Consider the following 18689-nt stretch of genomic DNA (forward strand, 5'->3'; position numbering starts at 1 on the left):
CATCATTAAATGATCTTACATAAGGGAAGTCGTGTGTGTTGTTGAGTGTAATGAGTAGGAGAAAAGTCATGTATTAACATAGAGTATCTACACATTTGGGACAAAACAAATCCAATACAAGTTGAAGAAAAATAACAATTTAATAACCAAATTAGGTTTCTTCTCAACAGTTTTAAGTCCCAGTTGGGACTTGGAACCACAACTCTTCTTTTTATGACCACAGCATCAGACTTTACTAGCTACCCTAAAATATGAATAAACAAACATACACATTCGGGAACACATAAGAGATTCTACATGGGGCTACCCTTGTACCAAGGGTACAAGCTTCAGTTAGTAAAAAATATGGCAGCCAGACTGGTCACCGGTACATCTAGGTTTGACCATATAACACCTATTTTAAAAGATCTCCACTGGCTGCCTATTCACTTCTGAGCACAATACAAGGTGTTGGTTATTACCTATAAAGCCCTACATGGCTTGGGCCCAAGTTACTTGAGGGACCGTATCTCCCCATATAATCCACCCTGCACACTCAGAACATCCGGGAAGAATCTTATGGAAATTCCACCTTCCAAATGTTTCTACATCCTAGATGGCCTTTTCAGTGATGGCCCCGCAAATCTGAAATAGCCTTCCCGAGGAGCTCCGTTTGATGACCCCCCCCCCCCCAGAAACATTTTTAAAAAGGCTTAAACCCTTCCCTTTTTGTCAAGCCTTCCCCCCTGATAAATGAAGTTGTGTATGTTGATGCCATTGATTCCCTGCCTTACCTTGCTGTATGACTGTGTTTTAAATTTTGGATAATTGGGTTTTTATCTAGAGATGTTTTGTAACTGTTTTTTTATGGTTGTAATGGTTTTCTACGGCTGTAAACTGCTTTGATCTGTGGAAAAGCGGTATACAAATAAAATGTATTATTATTATTATTATTATTATTATTATTATTATTATTCCTAGGAACAATACATTTCAGAGAATAAGCAAGAGAGAGAGATTTAATATTTTTTTTATGATCATAGAATCATAGAGTTGGAAGAAACCACAAGGGCCATCCAGTCCAGCCCTTCCATGCAGAAACTCACAATCAAAACAGCCTTGACAGAAGGCCATCCAGCCTATGTTTAAAGATCTCCGAAGAAGGAGACTCCACCACACTCTGAGGGAGTGTGTTCCAGTGTCAAACAGCTCTTACTGTCAGAAAGTTCCTCCTAATGTTTAGGTGGAAGCTCTTTTCTTGTAGCTTGCCTCTATTGTTCTGTGTTCTAGTCTCTGGAGCAGCAGAAAACAATAGTTTTTTGTGGGTTTTTCAAGCTGTATGGCCATGTTCTATAAGAGTTTTTTTGTGACATTTCAACAGCATCTGGGGCTGGCATCTTCAGAGAATGGTGGCATGGAAGAGAGTTGAGTACATATACTGTTGGTTGAGAGGACATGATTTGCATGTTAATCTGTGTATTGTTCTGTTGTTGAAGGGCAAGGCCTCAGGGTGGGAGGATTTGAAAGATAATTAGTGTCTGTTTAATTAGTGATCACTGTCTGCTAGGAAAACCCCTGATCCTCAGTGGTTTTCATTTGCATTTTGCTGGGTCTTGATTTTAGTATTTTTCAAGACTGGTAGCCAAACTTTGCTAACTTTAAGGGTTTCTTCCTTCCTTTTGAAGTTGCCTTGGTGTTTATGGATTTCAATGGCTTCCCTATGCATTCTGACCTGATAGCTGTTGGCATGTTCCAGAATTTCAGTGTTTTCAAACAGCACTTTATGCCCAGGATGGTTTATAACATGTTCTGCTACTGCTGATTTTTCTGAAACTAGAAAAAAATATTTCTGCCAACTGGAGTGAGGTGCAACTTATCCATTGCCATCCGCGGAGCCAGCTGTTCACCTCTGCTATTTTTCTCTCTCCTTCCTGGACCATGCCTTTCAACTGGGAGAAGATAAGAGATGATAACCTGTGCATCCATCTCTTTCAGCTTCCTACCCAGAGCCTCATAATACCTTATGATACTCTGAAGGCTGTGCCTTGCAGTATCGTTGGTTAAAATATGAACCAAAAAGAAAGGGATAACGGTCAGTAGGCTTGACAAATCTTGTCAGCCTTTCCATCACATTATGATCTTTGCCCCAACACACCCCTTTAGACATCTTGTCAGATCCACAAATCAACTGATTCAGTACCCCTCAACAAGGAGTCCCCCACCACCAGCACACACCTCCTACAAGGCTTAGCAGTGTCGATTCCCTGTGGTGGTACTCTCAGGTTCCACTGCATTATCCCACACTCCACACTGCAGCTAACTTTAAGTTCATAAAACCTTGCATTTTAGCAGTGTAAATAGACCACATGCAAAACAAGGTGCACAGGAAAAGGACCATGCTCCAAGTCAGCATACTTCTCAGTGTACAGGCCTGCAGCTTCTCCAAAACCCTAAATTGAGGGAAAGTATTTCTAGATACCATGACATGAATTTGGACAGCATAAGGTGACAGGAAGAACTACAGCCCAATTTAGGATCTGTGGGGACTTAGACTGCCCCCCTCCTCCCAATCCACCAAAATTGCCCACCCTATTATATACATTTACCTGGTGGTGTGATCCACAGAATTCAGTGTCTCTTACTGTTGAGGAAGCATGTATTGGACAGTGCTATAAGTCTGATAGAAAAGAAAAAAACAACTGTAAGACCCAACTACAACTGTAAGACCCAATGGGAACTTTGTGAGTCTGCACTTATCTACATGCCATTGATTCAATGAGTTGGAACTGACAGCTAGACTTAGTCCAATATTTCTGCTGTCCATATAATGTGGTAGGTAGCCCTATATACAATACTCAAAGTTTTCTATGGTCAATCAATCCAACATAATAGTCTCTTTCCAGTTCATAGTTAAAACTGATTTAACAACTGCTAGTAACCATAGCTCTTGAAGTATTATTCATTTCTCTTTTTTTCACAGAGTTTAATAATCTGGATTGTTTGTTTTCTATATTTTTCACAGCTGGATTGGATTTTTAAAAAATCATCCTTTAATTTATATTCAGAACAAAGGCAGAGAACACAGAACAGATTCCAGGAGTCTGAGCTGACTAACAAATTCTTGCTGCAGGTCAGTAGCAGGGGATTCATTCCTATGGAATAAGAAGGGTTTTGTTAAATTTCCTCCTTCCATTCCAGAGAAAACTGACCTTAGCCTTCCTTCTATTTTTATGAGATTTGCATTTAAACCTTCATGTATCTGTTCTCTGGCTGAATGCATTTCATATTAACCTAATCCTGAAATTCCACAAGAAGCAATGAACTGTAACATCCAAGGTTTTAAAAGTGTCCCTTGCTCTCCTTGAACTTTAAAGAAAGGTAAGGGCTAAGTCTACCACTATGGCCTTTTTTAGGATTGCCAGATTGAGTATGGGACAGGAGTCCTGTGGCTTTAATAGTTAGTGGATCCTGCATCAGGGAAACAGACTATAAAGTTCCATCAGGCAGAATTACAGCACAATCTCCTCCTTCACTCTCTCAGTCCCCACTATTTTGCTTATACAGTGCCCAATATAGCTATTTCCTGGCATGGGGAGAGGAGAAGTATCCAGTTCCATTCAAGTCACTGAACTCACATTATATGAGAAGGTGCTGTGAATCCAGCTTCAAGAATGCAGCTGTATCCTTCACCTTCACCAACATCAACATCAACACCACTTATTCCCTACTGGCCAGCAAATAGACCTTTGAGGTGCTGAATTGGCAAAAGGGTAGGTTGGGGCTGGGAGAGGAGATGTGCCATAACGTCAGGGGTTGAATAGGCAACTTGCCTGCCATAATATGTTGGGAAACAGGTGTGATGGGTTATACGGTAGAAATGATATGGATAAGTCATGGTAATCTCAGACACAGATGCTAAGATAGTACTGGAAGGGAGGCAAGCCTGAGCCAAACCTGTTCAAGCGCATTTCTGTGAAAGAATCTGGTTGTAAGAACAAAGAAGGGGGGAGTATGGGAAATGGAGAAGTGTGATTATTAATTATATTGAATAAGAATTAAGACGACCTGAACTTAGAAACTGTGTGTGGCTTAATTGGGCAATTTTAACAGTTGCTGGTCAGTTCTAACAATTAACATCACTGGACGAAAGCTATAGTTTTTTTAGTAAAGGTTTTCTGAGTTTTAAATACTGAAGCCTGGATTTCTGAACTAGGTACCCTGCTGGACCTGACACATAGTTCTCTGCAATTGATCATTACATCTTCCTGCTAAATATTACATCTTCCTGCTAAATATTAAAGCTGTTGGAGCTCTGTCCTGTATTCAGTCTGCTAACACCAGGCCTTTTGTCTCAGATTATACAACAATACATTGTAAAGCATATCTGAGCCAATGTCCATCCTTACTTTACAGCAGTCCTGGTGAATGTATCCAAATGTGCTATCATTCCTTCCAACTGCCCTGATTTGGCAGGGGCAGTCCCGATTAATCCTGTATTGTCTCTTCTCCTCTTATCCTTGTCAAATTCCCCCTTTTATCCTCAATTTACTTCAGTTGCTACAGAGTTCAAGTGCAAAAGTAGTCAACTCAGTGGGGGGCAAAGAGAACAGGGCATGAAATCATGCCCTTCCTTAGACAAATACAAACTGCTGGAGATTTTCTTTGCTTGTGTGTTCTTCATCATTAACAACTTTTTTTATCTTGCTCACATTCTGATCTTGCCTGGCCACACACATGTTCGAGTTTTGAACTGTAAAATGCTTGTACTCCCATCATTTCTCACTACTGGGCAGCCAAGTAGGGGCAAATGGGAAATTGAATCCAACGTCTGGAGGGCCACTGATTTCCCCCGTCTTGCTTACAGTCTATCTCATTGTTGTTATTAATTACTGTCAAGTCAATTTTGATTTATGGCAACCCTATGAATGAGAGTCACCCTATCATCAGCAGACCTACTCAGGTCTTTCAGAGTATCCTTCTGTAATTCTTCTGCAACGTGGTCTTCCTCTTTGCTCTTTAAAAACAATTAAACAATTTTAAGTGTTAAAACAGGATAAATTAAAAAAATAACATTTTAAAATAGAGACCATTAATATTTTTTAAAATGTTTAAAAAACCCAGTCCTTATCAGTTTGCAAAGGCCTGCTGACACAAGAATGTCTTTATTTACTGCCATTAGGATAGCAGGAATGGATCCAAAGCTTGGGAGCAGCTACTGAGAAGGCCCTCTCTGTTGTTCCCACCAAACACGCCTGAGAGGTTGATGGGATGGAGAGATAGGCCTCTCCTGATGATCTCAATACTCTGGGGGGCTCATACAGGTACAGTCCTTCAAATAGCCTGGACCCAAGCCACATAGGTCAAAACCAGCACTTTGAATTGTGCCTGGAAATGGACTGGCAGCCAATGGAGCTGTTGTAGCAAGGGAATTGTATGCTCCCTGTAGCCAGCTCCAGTTAATAGCCTGGCTGCAGCTCTTTGGACCAGCTGAAGTTTCTGAGCACTTTTCAAAGGCAGACCCATGTAAAGCACACTGCAGTAATCCAAATGACATGTAACCAAGGCATGTACAACTGTGGCCAGATCTGACTTCTCCAGGAACGGGTGCAATTGGCGCATGAGTTTTAGCTGTGCAAAGGCACTTCTGGTCACTGCCAATACCTGGGCTTCCAGGCTCAGTGCTGAATCCAGAAGTACCCCCACACTAGGAACCTGAGTTTTCAGGGGGAGTGTGACCCCATCTAACACAGGCTGAATCCCTATTCCCGGATCTGTCTTTCGACTGACCAGGAGCACCTCTGTCTTGTCTGGATTAAGCTTCAATTTGTTTGCCCTTATCAAGCCCATTACAGCGGCCAGACACCAGTTTAGGACTGAAACAGCTTCCTTGGAATTAGGTGAAAGGGGTGATAGATCTGGGTATCATCAGCATACAGGTGACACCTTACTCCAGGGGTAGGCAACCTGCGGCCCGGGGGCCGGATGCGGCCCGGCGAGGCCTTGGGACCGGCCCCAGCCCGGTCCTGCCACCGACTGCCACCAGGGCCTTTGGCATCTCGTGCGAGGGGCACGGTGGGGCAATTGTCTATAGAAGCCTCAGAAACATGCATTTATCTTTAACATTTTTTTAAAAATCAGCAAATTTTTTTCGCGTGTTCTCCATTTTTTATTTAAAAAGTGTCCTCCATTTGAAAATTTTGTCCTACATTTGTCCCGGTTTATTTATTTATTTAATTTTTAAAAAAATATTTAATTATTTATTTTTTGGCTTCGGCCCCCCAGTTGTCTGAGGAACAGCAACCCGGCCCCCGGCTCAAAAGGGTTGCCTACCCCTGCCTTACTCCAAAACTCCAGACAACCTCTCCCAGAGGTTTCATGTAGATGTTAAAAAGCATAGGGACAGGACTGAGCCCGAGGGATCCAACAGGACAATGGCCAATGAGTCGAATAGGAATCCTACAGCACCACCTTCTGAGAGCGTCCCTCCAGGAAAGAACAGAGCCATTGTAAAACAGTATCTCCAATGCATGGAAAATTAATGATGCATGGGCCTGTGGATATTGTAATCTCTGGTGCTCCCTTTCTCTGGGATTGGGCTTTATAGTGAACATTTCCAATGTGAGGACCATTCTTTTGTTTGCCATATTTGTTGACAGATTTTAGTAAGAACTACAGTAGATTCTGTCTCTGCAAACAGCTTTATGCCTGGCGAGTGATTTCTCCTCCTCCTCCTCCTCATCATCATCTGTTGAGGCTTCTCTTTCTTTTTGGCTGCAGAAAGTGTCATTTTGCATCCCTCCCTGACAATGGTGCTGCCTTCAGTCCAGAGTTATAATAAAATAAATAATAAAACTTTTATTTATATCCCGCTTTTTGTTAAAGCAATCAAAGAAGCCTACATCATTAAAATATTACAACATATACACAATACCTCCCCTTAAAAAGAATTAAACAGTTAAGGATTAAAATTACATAAACATTAAAATAATTAAAATCAGAGATGGTGGGCAAAATCATAGCATATGTGGGAGAGATCATTTTGGCCAAGTACTATTCCCAGAAGGCCTGCCAGAAGAGATCTGTCTTGACAGCTTTCTTCAATCTGTCTAATTTGGTAATTTGATGGATCTCGTCTGGCAGGCCATTCCACAAGCTGGGAGTTCTTCTAACTCCCAGTGAATTATGGTTAAAACTGCAAAAGCACAAAAGCACAAAATACCATACATTTAACAAAGTAGATACCACAAAGTACACGTTCAAAACACTGCATACAAAAACAACTATATCTGAAACATTTATAAAACACTTTCTTTAACAGAAAAAGCACCTGCAGAGAGAGAGAGAAAGCACATTTGGAGAAAGTGCACACAAAGTTGCATGTATCTGAAAAATGCATATATTTTGAAAAATATATTTTCAAGCCATAGATAGCTGAATTTGTGGATGAAGAATCCATGGATATGGAGGGTCACCTGTATATTCTTTTTCCTTATAACAAGAATTAGATTTTCCTGCTTATATATGTAACCTCCCCCATTACCACCCCTCCATGCCCACACTAACCTCTTTATCTTCTTTTTTAAAAGAAAAACCAAGTTGCCTGTGTCTTGTGGTCTTTTTTAATCCAAGAACTGCATCATGAAATCCAGGGAAGTACAACACCAAAGAACTGTACACAGATGGGAAAGATGACGTAGGTCAGGTTCATGCTAAAATATGAACAAAACTGATTCCTCCCCAACATCTCTCCAAAGTTTTGTAAGCTATTGCCTTCTGACAGGACCTCTATGACTTTGAGGGCTGCAGGACTGGAGGAGGGGGAAGGTAACAGCTGCAGAGGGGGTGTTTGTGTGCTTGTGTGTATGTTTAATCACATACAGATAACTTGATGGGAAAAACTATAGCTTTGGGATTTCTGTCTGCCATGGATCCTTTAAAGGAAGAGGAGCTCCGACATCAGATAAACATCCAGTACATGGTTGGACGTCCTAGCATATTTACATGCTAGCAACAGACCTCCCAAGAGGCAGACTTTCCAGGAATATTGTATAAACACACACAAAAGGCCAATCACATGAGTGGGAGTTTTGCCCTGAGAATGATGTAGGTGCAGCTGTGAGGGTGGCAGGATGTAGTCATCATCCGGGGGAGCTCTAGCCCAGACTTTTCATTGCTTTCTGATGATCTCTACTTTGAATCTTAGGGGCATTTTACTTACAGCAAGTTTAACAGGTGGCTAAAGTTGATAGTTTTTTAAGTTTATGTAAGTAAGACATGCAATGCTTGGAAACATTACCTTTTCAAATTACAACACTGGAAGCTTCCAGCTATAAGGATCACCTCTGGGTGCGGTATTCTGGAATTGTAATCCAAGGCAAAGATCCTGTTTAATGTGAGCATAGATTCATCTGTCTACTTACAGCAGTGATATTTCAACAGGCATTGCTGTGGCTGTTCGAGTGGATGTTCCACTTCATGGGGGGAAGAATTGGCTTTATATGCCCGACCAATTTTTAATCCAGTATGTTGTGCTGCAAGTGAATTGAGAATTGCTTGTGAAAGGAGATACTGTATACCTCCTTATTCAAATGTATAAAATTGGTAACTGCTTGTGTAACCTGGTTCCAACAATATTCTGGTCTAAAGAGGTAACTTTTTCAAACTCTGTGGATGGACAGAATAGGAAATTTTGTTTATTCTTTGTACAGTGGGCCCTCCATATTCACTAGGGTTAGGGACACAGGACCCCTGTGATAGTGGGGAAATTGCAAATAAAAAACCACTACTTTTTTTTACCTTACAGAACACCTCTCTAGGAATATCTAGGTCATCCAGAGTAATTCTGTGATCAACATCCACTGAAAGGGGGCCACAGAATTGTGTTAGATAACCTAAAATTGCCTAGAAAAGTGTTCTCTCTAGGAATCTCTAGGTCCTCTAGCATGACCTCTGGTGGATATTGGCCTACAAATTTCTAGAGAAAACATATTAATCAAAATCGCAAATAATCAAAGCTGCAAATATGGAGGGCTAACTGTACATGCTGCTTTTGCTCCTTTCCCCCAAATCCTGAAGCATGTTCATACAAACTGAACACTAAGAAACTTGTAATTGCTGCCATTAGGATGCAACTGTACAGGTGTGTGTGTGTGTGCTTGGAAGAATTATTAAAGATATGAAACTTCAGGTTTCCTTTCCATTGAAAGCTGTTTCACAAAATCATTTTGGTTGCTGTGCACTGAACAGTCTTTCCAGTGAATATAACCTACTGGCTTCTGTTGCTCAGCCACTGAGGATTTACTCCATGTACTTTTAGCAAATGGCAATATGTAGGAGCCTTGAGATAATATATAAAATTCAACTAATGGCCAAGTCCCAAGTGCCAGTTTAAATAAAAGGGAAAAAATATTACATGTCTAGTAAATCTGCTGGCACTCAGTAGCTGGAAGCAACCCAGATTTACCTTCTGTCCTCCGTTTTGAAGCCAGTATTATAAAGAAGGGGGGTGAACTACCCAGGCATCATTGGTGTCAAGCAAGACCTTCTGAATCTCTATTGCCCCCATTAGACCAAATACATAAAATCTAAGCCTGCATCATTATGATGGAGACAGCTGGAAGAACAGTCACACAGGAACAGAGGGTGGAATGCTAAGCTCTGAGAGTTTGTAATAATGAACCAAGCACATAACAGCACAGAATGACATGTTGATGTTCCCCTTGGTTCTCATTCTTTCACAGCCCGAGAGCAGGGAGCTTCCAGTATCACCAGCAGATATGTATGCATATCATTTTAACTGGCTACCAGGCTCAGTGGAGACATTACAGTTTTCAAAGAAAAGAAAGAAAAGGGAGCTCCTGGGAAAAACCTTACTGCTCATAAGTAATCCATATGAAGTGGGTAGATAGTGACAGAAGAAGTGATGAAAAAAATCTCTAGAGGTAAAATTGACTTGAGGAAATCTTGCCACTTTCTAAGTGCAATGAGGCTGTGCAGTAATGCAGCCCTAGATATTTCCAACAACAAAACAAAACAAAACCAATAGTGGATCCCATACAGAAAGATAGGACACAGTGTAGGCACAGGAAAGAAATTTATTGCAATCATATTTACTTTTGCATGTACTGTATATCCATTTCACATATTTGAGACTGCCTAGAATAGTGGAAGCTTTGCTTTGGTGGAAATATTTGAGCAGAGGTATAAGAGCAATTTGTCAGAAGTATTGTGGTTTCATTCTGGTTTCTGATCCCATGGTGAGCAGGAGGTTTGACCAAAATACCTCCATTGTTCTTTCCAACCCTGTGATTCTATTGTACTACCATTTTGCTGCCTAGATCCCACCCCATTCTTTACAAGCAGATTCCCCTGTCCTTGGCAGAACAAGTTTCAGGGTCAGTATATCTATATAGCCTCAGTTCAGGACCTGGCTCTGTTGGCTTTGACTAAAGACCAAACAGGAAGTTACATTCATGTAATATTCTTCCCTCTGTCTCTTTATCTCAGCTAAATGTATCTTACATAATAGGAGATGCCTGTGTTTGTATGTAGCTCCCAAAAGACAGGGTGGATTGCTTTCTTAAACTATTCACGTCATATATCCCTCTCCAATTCAATTTTGTCTCATATTCAGTTGACTCATTGTCTTTTGCTATGATATGAGTTTTGCAGTAAGCTTTCTTGAATCACCTCACAGAATTGCAATTTCCTCTTACTAACAAAGGAAAATTAATGTAATCTGATGTGTTTAAACATGCATACACTTGCAGTGTAGATGGTTCCTAGGTGATCCCCAGGGCAGAGGAAGGAAGCTTCTGATGCCCTTCAAACTCCAGGGAGTTCTGCCCTGTCCCTGCAAGCCTCTCCCCCAAAGGCTTTCTTGAAGAGAATCTCCATTTCCAGTGATTCCAGTAAGTGAAGCATGCTAACAGGGAGTCCTTTGCTAGCTTTTCTTTTCTTATCCAGAAGCAAAGGTAGCTAGAATGCCACCCAACATTGGCAAGTACCTTAGATGGCACCTTCATGTACTTTCTCAAAGCTAAGCAGGTTGAGTCTGGTCAGTAACTCAATGATAGGATATTCCATCCATCCATCATGTAATTAAAAACATAAAAGTTGAGATTAAAACAGTATTAAACTAACAACAGATATTAAAATATTTAAAATATTCCTTTAAAACAAGAAGCAAAAGTACAGCTCCATTAAAAACCCTTCTTTTGTTAACAATTAATTCCCGAAGACTTACCGGAATATCTGCCACAAAAACGACAGGAAAGAAGGAGCCATTTTAACTTCCTTAGGGAAGGAGTATCAAAGTGTGGGAGCAGCCAAATAAGACCCTTGCTCACATTTCCACCAAACATGCCTGTGAAGGTGAGGGGATACAGAGAAGTGCCTCCTCGAAAGATTTCAAGGCTCAGACAGACTCATATGGGAAGATGTGATCTCTATATGATAACTTGGGATCCATGCTAGAGGAAAAGCAGAATATAAATGAACTGAAGAATTTAATAAAAGCCATATTTTAACATTAGGAATGAAAGTGATAACAAGTATAATGAATTTGACTTCAAATGTTACTCACTAGGGGGCTATGCAGACCACCCCTAAGGGGCAGCCTACACCCACCTTCAGCTGCGCCAGATTGGGGCCATGACACCTGCATGCTGCAGCCCTGATCTAGCCTTTCCAGGATGCAAAAAAGAGTGACTCTTTCTTGTACCCTGGAAAGGGTGAAATAGCTGTGGTGCAACAGCTTTTTTTATTAGAGAAGATTAAAAACATGCAATACAGGACTGTAATGATGCCAAAATTAGCCATATACAATAAACAGAGTCCTTCATTACCCCGCTCCCCACCCGTTCCCCTATATATATATTTATTGAATTTATTTAATATTATTTACACAGCTACTATTTAATACTGCTCCTCTCTTTCCTATTACAGCTCCCTCATCTCACACTTTAAAGCAATGTTTATATTGTCAATCGGAGAATATGCAATATTGTTCAAGAAATATCAAATATTTACATTTTTACTTTGTCTCCATAAAAATAATAATACTTAACTCTGAATATGTAGTACTACTTATACACCACTACTAGTCGTACTTAAATAAATTACTGAATAAAATGGAAAGCTTATTTTATACATATCATTTCCATCTCTTAATACAAAATTCTATCAACAGATCCCATATTTGCTCTTCTTTCTTGTCTTTTTCTCTCAAGAATATTGTTAATTTGTCCATTTCAATAATATTGAGAGACTTCAACAACCAAGTATCAATTTCAGGCACCTTTTCCCCCTTCCATTGTTTTGCAATTGTTATCCTTGCTGTCATTATCAAATATAAAATTTGTTTAAAATGTTTTCTCCCAATTTCATTGCCTATCATATTTAAAAGGCATACCTCAGGTTCAAGTTTAATTTTAATTTTATATATTTCTTGAATTATTTTGTGTACTTTCTTCTAATATTCTTTCATTACTGGGCATGTCCAGCACATATGATAATAAGTTCCAGCCTGTTTTTGGCATCTCCAACATAAATCTTCTCTGTTTTTGTAAATTTTTGCTAATCTGGACGGGAAGAAATGCCACCTATTTAACATTTTTATAAAGTTTTCCTTTATATTAATACATAAAGTGAATTTCAAATCTTTTCCCCATGCTCTCTCCAATGGGATATTATGACCAACATTTTTTCCCATTCCACCATATTTGATTTGATAGTTTTAGCTTCCAAATGCAATTTTAAGCAATATCTGAACAATTTTGATATTATTCCACTTTTATCATCTAACATTATATCATCTACTTCAGTTTTGACCTCTGTTATCACTTCCATTCTTACATCTTGTATATAATGTTCTTTCAACTGGTGGTATGTGAAGGAATTCAATTTTATCCCTTCTTCATATAATTCTTCTCGACTTTTCATTACTAATTTCCCCTTCTCATTTCTTAACATTTCTTTATATCTTAACCATCCTATCGCTTCTATTTTGTCTCTTTTTAGAATGGGTTCATGTGGAGACACCCAGACCGGAATCTGCCTGTATGTTTTTTTCTTATATTTTTTCCAAAACTTTAATAATACATTTCTTATTATGTGATTCTTGAAAAGTTTATATTGTTCTAATTTTCCATACCAGAGGTATGCATGCCAACCAAATATTGCATTAAACCCTTCTAAATTTAATAGCTATTCATCTTTCAATTGAATCCATTCCCTAAGCCAATCCAGACAGCAAGCGTGATATTTGAAGATCTGTCATTGATAGGCCTCCTCTCTCCTTAATATCTGTCAGCAAACTCCATTTTATCCTTACTTTCCTCCCAGATGAATTTTGTTAAATCTCGTTTCTAAACCTTAAAGACCATTTCGCTCAGGTGCCACAGCTTTAAGGCAGTCCTTTGGTGCTGCATCATGTGGATGCAGCACCACAGGAGTGCCGTGACGTTGCGCACCATGTGAAGCTGCGTGCAGTGTCATGCCTCCCTGGGGATGGAGTCAGGGCATGTGTCATGTGGACGCCATGCCCTGACTCTGCCCCCAGGCCAGCCTTTCTCACCAGTCTGCATAGGCTCTAGAATCCTGTTGGTGGTATATGCAAAGCACCTGGGGGTTTTGCATATGTATGCATCATTTTGGATTGAGCACAAGGGGATATCATGACTTTTTAATATGTGTATGAACTCTTATGAGTGTATTTTAATGATTTTATAGTATTGTATTTTAACTGTGGGTTTATGTATTTTTAATTGTGTTTTGTATTTTACTATGCTGTGCCCTGCCTCAAGCCTCAAGGAAAGGCTGGAAAGAAATAAGATTTATTACAGTCAGCCCACACCATACGTAGGCTTCCCTTATTTGGCTTTCCACTTACACTGAAACTGCAGTACAATTTAATGAATGGCACACGAGCCTGTGGTGCATGCACTGCACTGTGCTGCATGCATGCATCCCATTGTTTTCAATGGGGCATGAGCACACATGGTTTTCCCCTTGCTCGGGGAGGGTCGGAACAGATGCCCCGCATAAGAGAAGGGTGGGCTGTAATATCATTATCATTATTATTATTTACTAACCCTTTCCACACCATTTTCACTAAGGTAGTTTTCAGGCTAGGGGTTAGACTGAGCCGACTTCTATAGCTGTTTAGTGGTTGGCATAAAAGGAATTACATTGAGCTGGAATGAGACATAGTACATATACTCATGTATAAGTATAGAAATTGAGGTAAAAAAACATCAGGACCAAAAATCCTGAGTCGACTTATCCACAGGTCAATGTAAGTACTGTATCTTATTTAAAAGAAGGAACCATCCCCTCGTGAAAAGCAAGAGTATAATCTGTCCTGGAAGCACTGACCCCCTCTAATCTCTCATCCATCCAGCGTTAAGAGTAAGCACAAAGAGCTATGATTGCTGGAATTTTGTAAGCACTCTGACATTGTTTTGCTTTGCTTCATCCTTTAGATCCTTTGCTACATGCCCCTAAGTTTTACCCTCAACTTATCCACTGGTCATATCAAAATCCATAGTTTTGGCCCCAAAACCTGTCCTTGACTTATACATGAGGCTGACTTATAGTTGAGTATATACAGTAATTCCAGTTGCTTAGTCATCTCTTCCCTCCCTTCCTTTTTCTCAGCCATTATATCCCTTTAAGGTCACCCCAAGGGGCTTGCCATCTACTAGGGAGACCACATATGAAGTGGTATGTTACTCAAAGTGGTGATCCATGGACTGGTGTCAGCCCCTTAGCCATTAGCTGCTGATCCTTGGCAAGTAACCAGGAGAGAAAACAGCTAGCCATGGACATCAATGTGATGCCAGTCCCTGGCACACAGAAAAAAATAATTATTATCTGTCACCCACAAAAAGTCACCTGAGGCGCACTGCTCTAAATGGCTGATGAAGCATCTCAGTCCTTATATTTAAGTACTCAGTTTCTTTTGTCATTTTATTTTTCCATAGCACAATGAGAATAATGTGCTCTAATACCTGTCTGATAATGATAGTGTGCTGATTAATTAGTTAATGCCCTTAAATACAAATGACTAATCCTAAGCCATCAAGAGGAAAGCCAAGAGACTTGAAAGCATGTTTAGACCTGCCAGAGCTTGTTCATCCAGAGGAACATGTAAGATCAGGACAGTTAAGAAATTGGCACATCTTTTTCACAGATCGTTTCTGTCTGCCTTGTATCATTTCTTTAAAATGATTTCCCCTCTTAAAGTCAGTGCAGAGAGGAAAATCCTGCTGCAATGAGTCTCTTCCATTGCACAATCCGGATGATGTACATATAGATTGCTTTACCCTCGCATGAATAAATAAATGCATTAACTCCACTTATTTCTGAAATCATGGCAGTGACTAGTTCACTAATTGTGACAAGGTCTTTTTATTCTCACAAAGCCTCCTTTTCTCCTTGTCCTCAATTTAGCTGAATGTCTTTTGGCAGCATTAGAATTTGGAGGATGGTGAGGGAAGGCTGGAGAAACACAGACATTCAATGTCTGTGCAATAAACTGGAAATGGGATTTTGTTCTAACCAGTCTTACTCTATTTGTGTTTATGTGTCTACACAGGCAAGATAAACAGCAGATGAATCCAATCCCTTCTAAGCAGGTGCAAACAACAAAACAGAGAGTAAAATGGAAAGAACATGAGTTTACCTCACCACCTATCCCCGAATATACTTTTTAAAAGCATAGATTTGTAAGTCTAGCCACCAAAATTGGGAGGGGGGGGGGAGTTGAAGTTGGTGAAAGAAAATAAAATAATCCTGAATGCATTTCGGAAGAATTTTCAAGTGGTCTCTAGAAAGTTCAAAATATTTTTATTGACTTGTCTGACTTATGCAAAGCTTACCTTATCTCCTTTTTTAAGAGAGGTTCCTCATTTTTAACATCTTTAACATTTTAACATTTTTAACATGGTGAAGAGGTACACCATTGCCCACTTGATGGTGGGCGTAGTTGTTCTTCTTGAATTTACCTGGTATGGATGGTAGATAATTTTGTTTCATTTTATGTTGCAAGAATTTATCAGACTGCAAACATCACATTCAGGTCAGCAAGAATTTGAGTTTTAAAATATTTGAATGCATGATAAAATTAAACAAACCAGTTGTATCTTCCCTAGATGAAACACATTGGCTTAGTAATTATTTTGGCACCATTATCAGGAAGGTTTGTATTACCTCACTAATGTATATACTGGGTTGAGGTGGAGAGACTACTAGCTTGCTTAATGGCTGTTGGATGACTTCACAACTGAGATAAGCAGAAGCAATTTGTGCTTCTCATCCACTATATTTCTCCAGCACTTTTTCTCAACATCAGGATGGCAGGAATGAAGAAATCAAGATGAGTTGTACAATGGCAAATCTGGCACCAAGACAGCATAAAACTTGTCCCTGGATGAATTTACCCCATTAGTCAGGCATTTTCTGTGATCACACAGTGGATGATATAAGGAAAGGAAACTGAGACACAAAAGGAAATTTGCAAAACTTACACTGATGATGGATTCTTCCAGTCTTCTCATTAGCCATTGTATTAATATTAGTTTTGTAATGAGTATGACACTCAAACTAATTTTACATTCACACATGTGTGTAGCTGATCACAAGTTAAACAAGTTCTAAATATAACTGCTAGTATTGAAAGAAAAGATCCAACTGAATCAATGAGAGTTATGTAAATGTTGGCTTACCATTCAGCAGTTGATTCAGTGAGTCTAGCAACTGGATTTAAGCCCCAGCGACCAAATATTTCATCAAATGTGGCTGCTATATGTAATAAAAGCTAATAAAAGAGGATGGGGAGCTAGAGATAAATCCTATCATCAGACTAAAACCCACTGTGCTTTTTCTGAGTTATTAGACTAATTCCAAAATTAAGATGTGTGGTCCTGTTTATTACAAGAGAATGTTCACCATCAAATCCAGAGAAAATATTCCATAGCGGTCTTCCAAAACTTAGTTTTCTGAATCCAGCTTCTTCACACACAATGATACCATTGGAAACAACAGCCAGAATTCTATGGAGTATTTTTTAAGCATTTTGTATAGGAAAGCAGTTTCCAGCATTTTACTATGCTGTGGAACTTCCAAGAAAGAGAAGCGAAAATCTTGCTATATAGCAAGAGCAGTCCTCTTTATTCTGGTTGCAAGAGCACCAGAAGCTGATTGTAAGATTAGTCACTCAGCTTTTTATTATATTTTATTTGTTAGGAAATGACATGTATGTGACCACAAGATAGTGGAACCTATTACAGTTCCAGTGGCAGTTGACAGTTGACACTTGAATTATGGAATGTTGATACTGTCAGTCCCTCAGAGAGAGTGTGTTAGTTATGACAGTTGGTGTTAGAGTAACTGCCTCTCTGTTTTGTTGTTATGGTTGTTTGGATGGCAAAGTAATTTATTTATTAAAGTAACTTATGTATTAAAGCCCCTGTATAGAGTGAAGGCTTGAAGTGCTCTTGTCATTATTTCTCAAGCAGGGAGCTTAAGGCCGTTTGCAGTGGTGAAGGAATATTTTCCTTCTTGGCCTGAATACCTTTGCAGACATCTCTTCAGATTCCTTCTCCCTGGTGTCCTGTCGACGTGGTTCAACTCTGTAGGTAGTCGTGGTGGACACAGCTCATCTTTACACACCCTAACAAGGGTTATGGGCCCAGTAGCCACGTGGACAATGCTAAAGAAGCTGTGGGAGATCTAGTTCTGCAATTGGTGAGCTGTGTTTGGATTACTAGAGGGCTGAAGAGAAAAGTCCTAGAGAGGAATGAGTTAAGTGCTGTCTGCTCATGGACTCTGTCGTTATCAGTTTGTTTTTGGAAGCTTATTTTTGTTTGGCAGCCTGCCCTGACTGTTATCAGTATCAGAGTGTTTGTTTGCAGCTGTTTAAGTCGCAGACTCAGTGCAAACATGGAAGCGGCTGTCAAGTTTGAGAAACTGTCCAAGAAGAATTATGCTTCATGGAAAATTTATTTGCAGGCTTTACTGGTAAAGCAAGACTTATGGGACTATGTAAAGAAACAGCCAGATCCTACTGATGAAGACCAGCTAGCTGGTGATGAAAAAGCTAGAGCAACAATTGTTTTAGCTATAGAGCCAAGCCAGCTAAATCATATTAGAAATAAAAGGTCAGCATTTGAAGCTTGGAAAGCTCTTGAGGCTATTAACCAACCAGCTGGAGCCTTGTCTATAATGCTGTGTAGCAGAAGGCAGCAGGAAGGCGAATCCTTGATTGTACACTTAAAAAGGATGCAAGAAAACTTCGCAGAGTGCAGTGAGTGTGGCATCCAGATTGAGGAAACCCAGAAGGCCCATATACTACTTAGTTGTTTAAGCAGAAACGGGGAGTTTTTGATGTACAATCTCTAGGGAGTAGCTGAAGCTGATTTAACTGTGGACCTTGTGTCATCCAGAATACTGGAAGAAGTACAGAGGAGAGACTATGATGAGAGCTTCAAGGGTGCGACTATCTGGAGGCGACAACAAACCAACCAACCTATGTCCTTGCCCAAGGAGGGAAGTGCTGCTGTCTGCAGGATACGGAGATGTTTTTCCTGTGGGGAGACTGGACATTTGATGAAGAACTGTCCGAAAGTCTCTGCAGCAAAGAAAGGACAAAACTCACAAAAGAAAAGGAAAGATAAGCCTCTTGGTGGGAGGGGGTTTGCTACTGCTGT

At 39.9% G+C, this 18689-nt stretch overlaps 1 long non-coding RNA gene across 1 annotated transcript; it reads right to left on the minus strand.

The window, feature by feature from the left end:
* Positions 1-2600: 2600 nt before the first annotated feature.
* On the minus strand, positions 2601-11591 carry LOC149315005 (uncharacterized). The gene is made up of 4 exons (XR_016281150.1): positions 11225-11591; positions 8400-8510; positions 7543-7648; positions 2601-2656 (listed from the first exon to the last, which is right to left on the minus strand). It is a non-coding gene; the product is annotated as an uncharacterized LOC149315005 (long non-coding RNA).
* Between the last annotated feature and the right edge of the window lie 7098 nt (positions 11592-18689).

This window comes from Sceloporus occidentalis, unplaced genomic scaffold, assembly GCF_023333645.1.
Source record: "Sceloporus occidentalis isolate IW3139 unplaced genomic scaffold, rSceOcc1.0.p SCAF_4, whole genome shotgun sequence".
Taxonomy (NCBI): domain Eukaryota; kingdom Metazoa; phylum Chordata; class Lepidosauria; order Squamata; family Phrynosomatidae; genus Sceloporus; species Sceloporus occidentalis.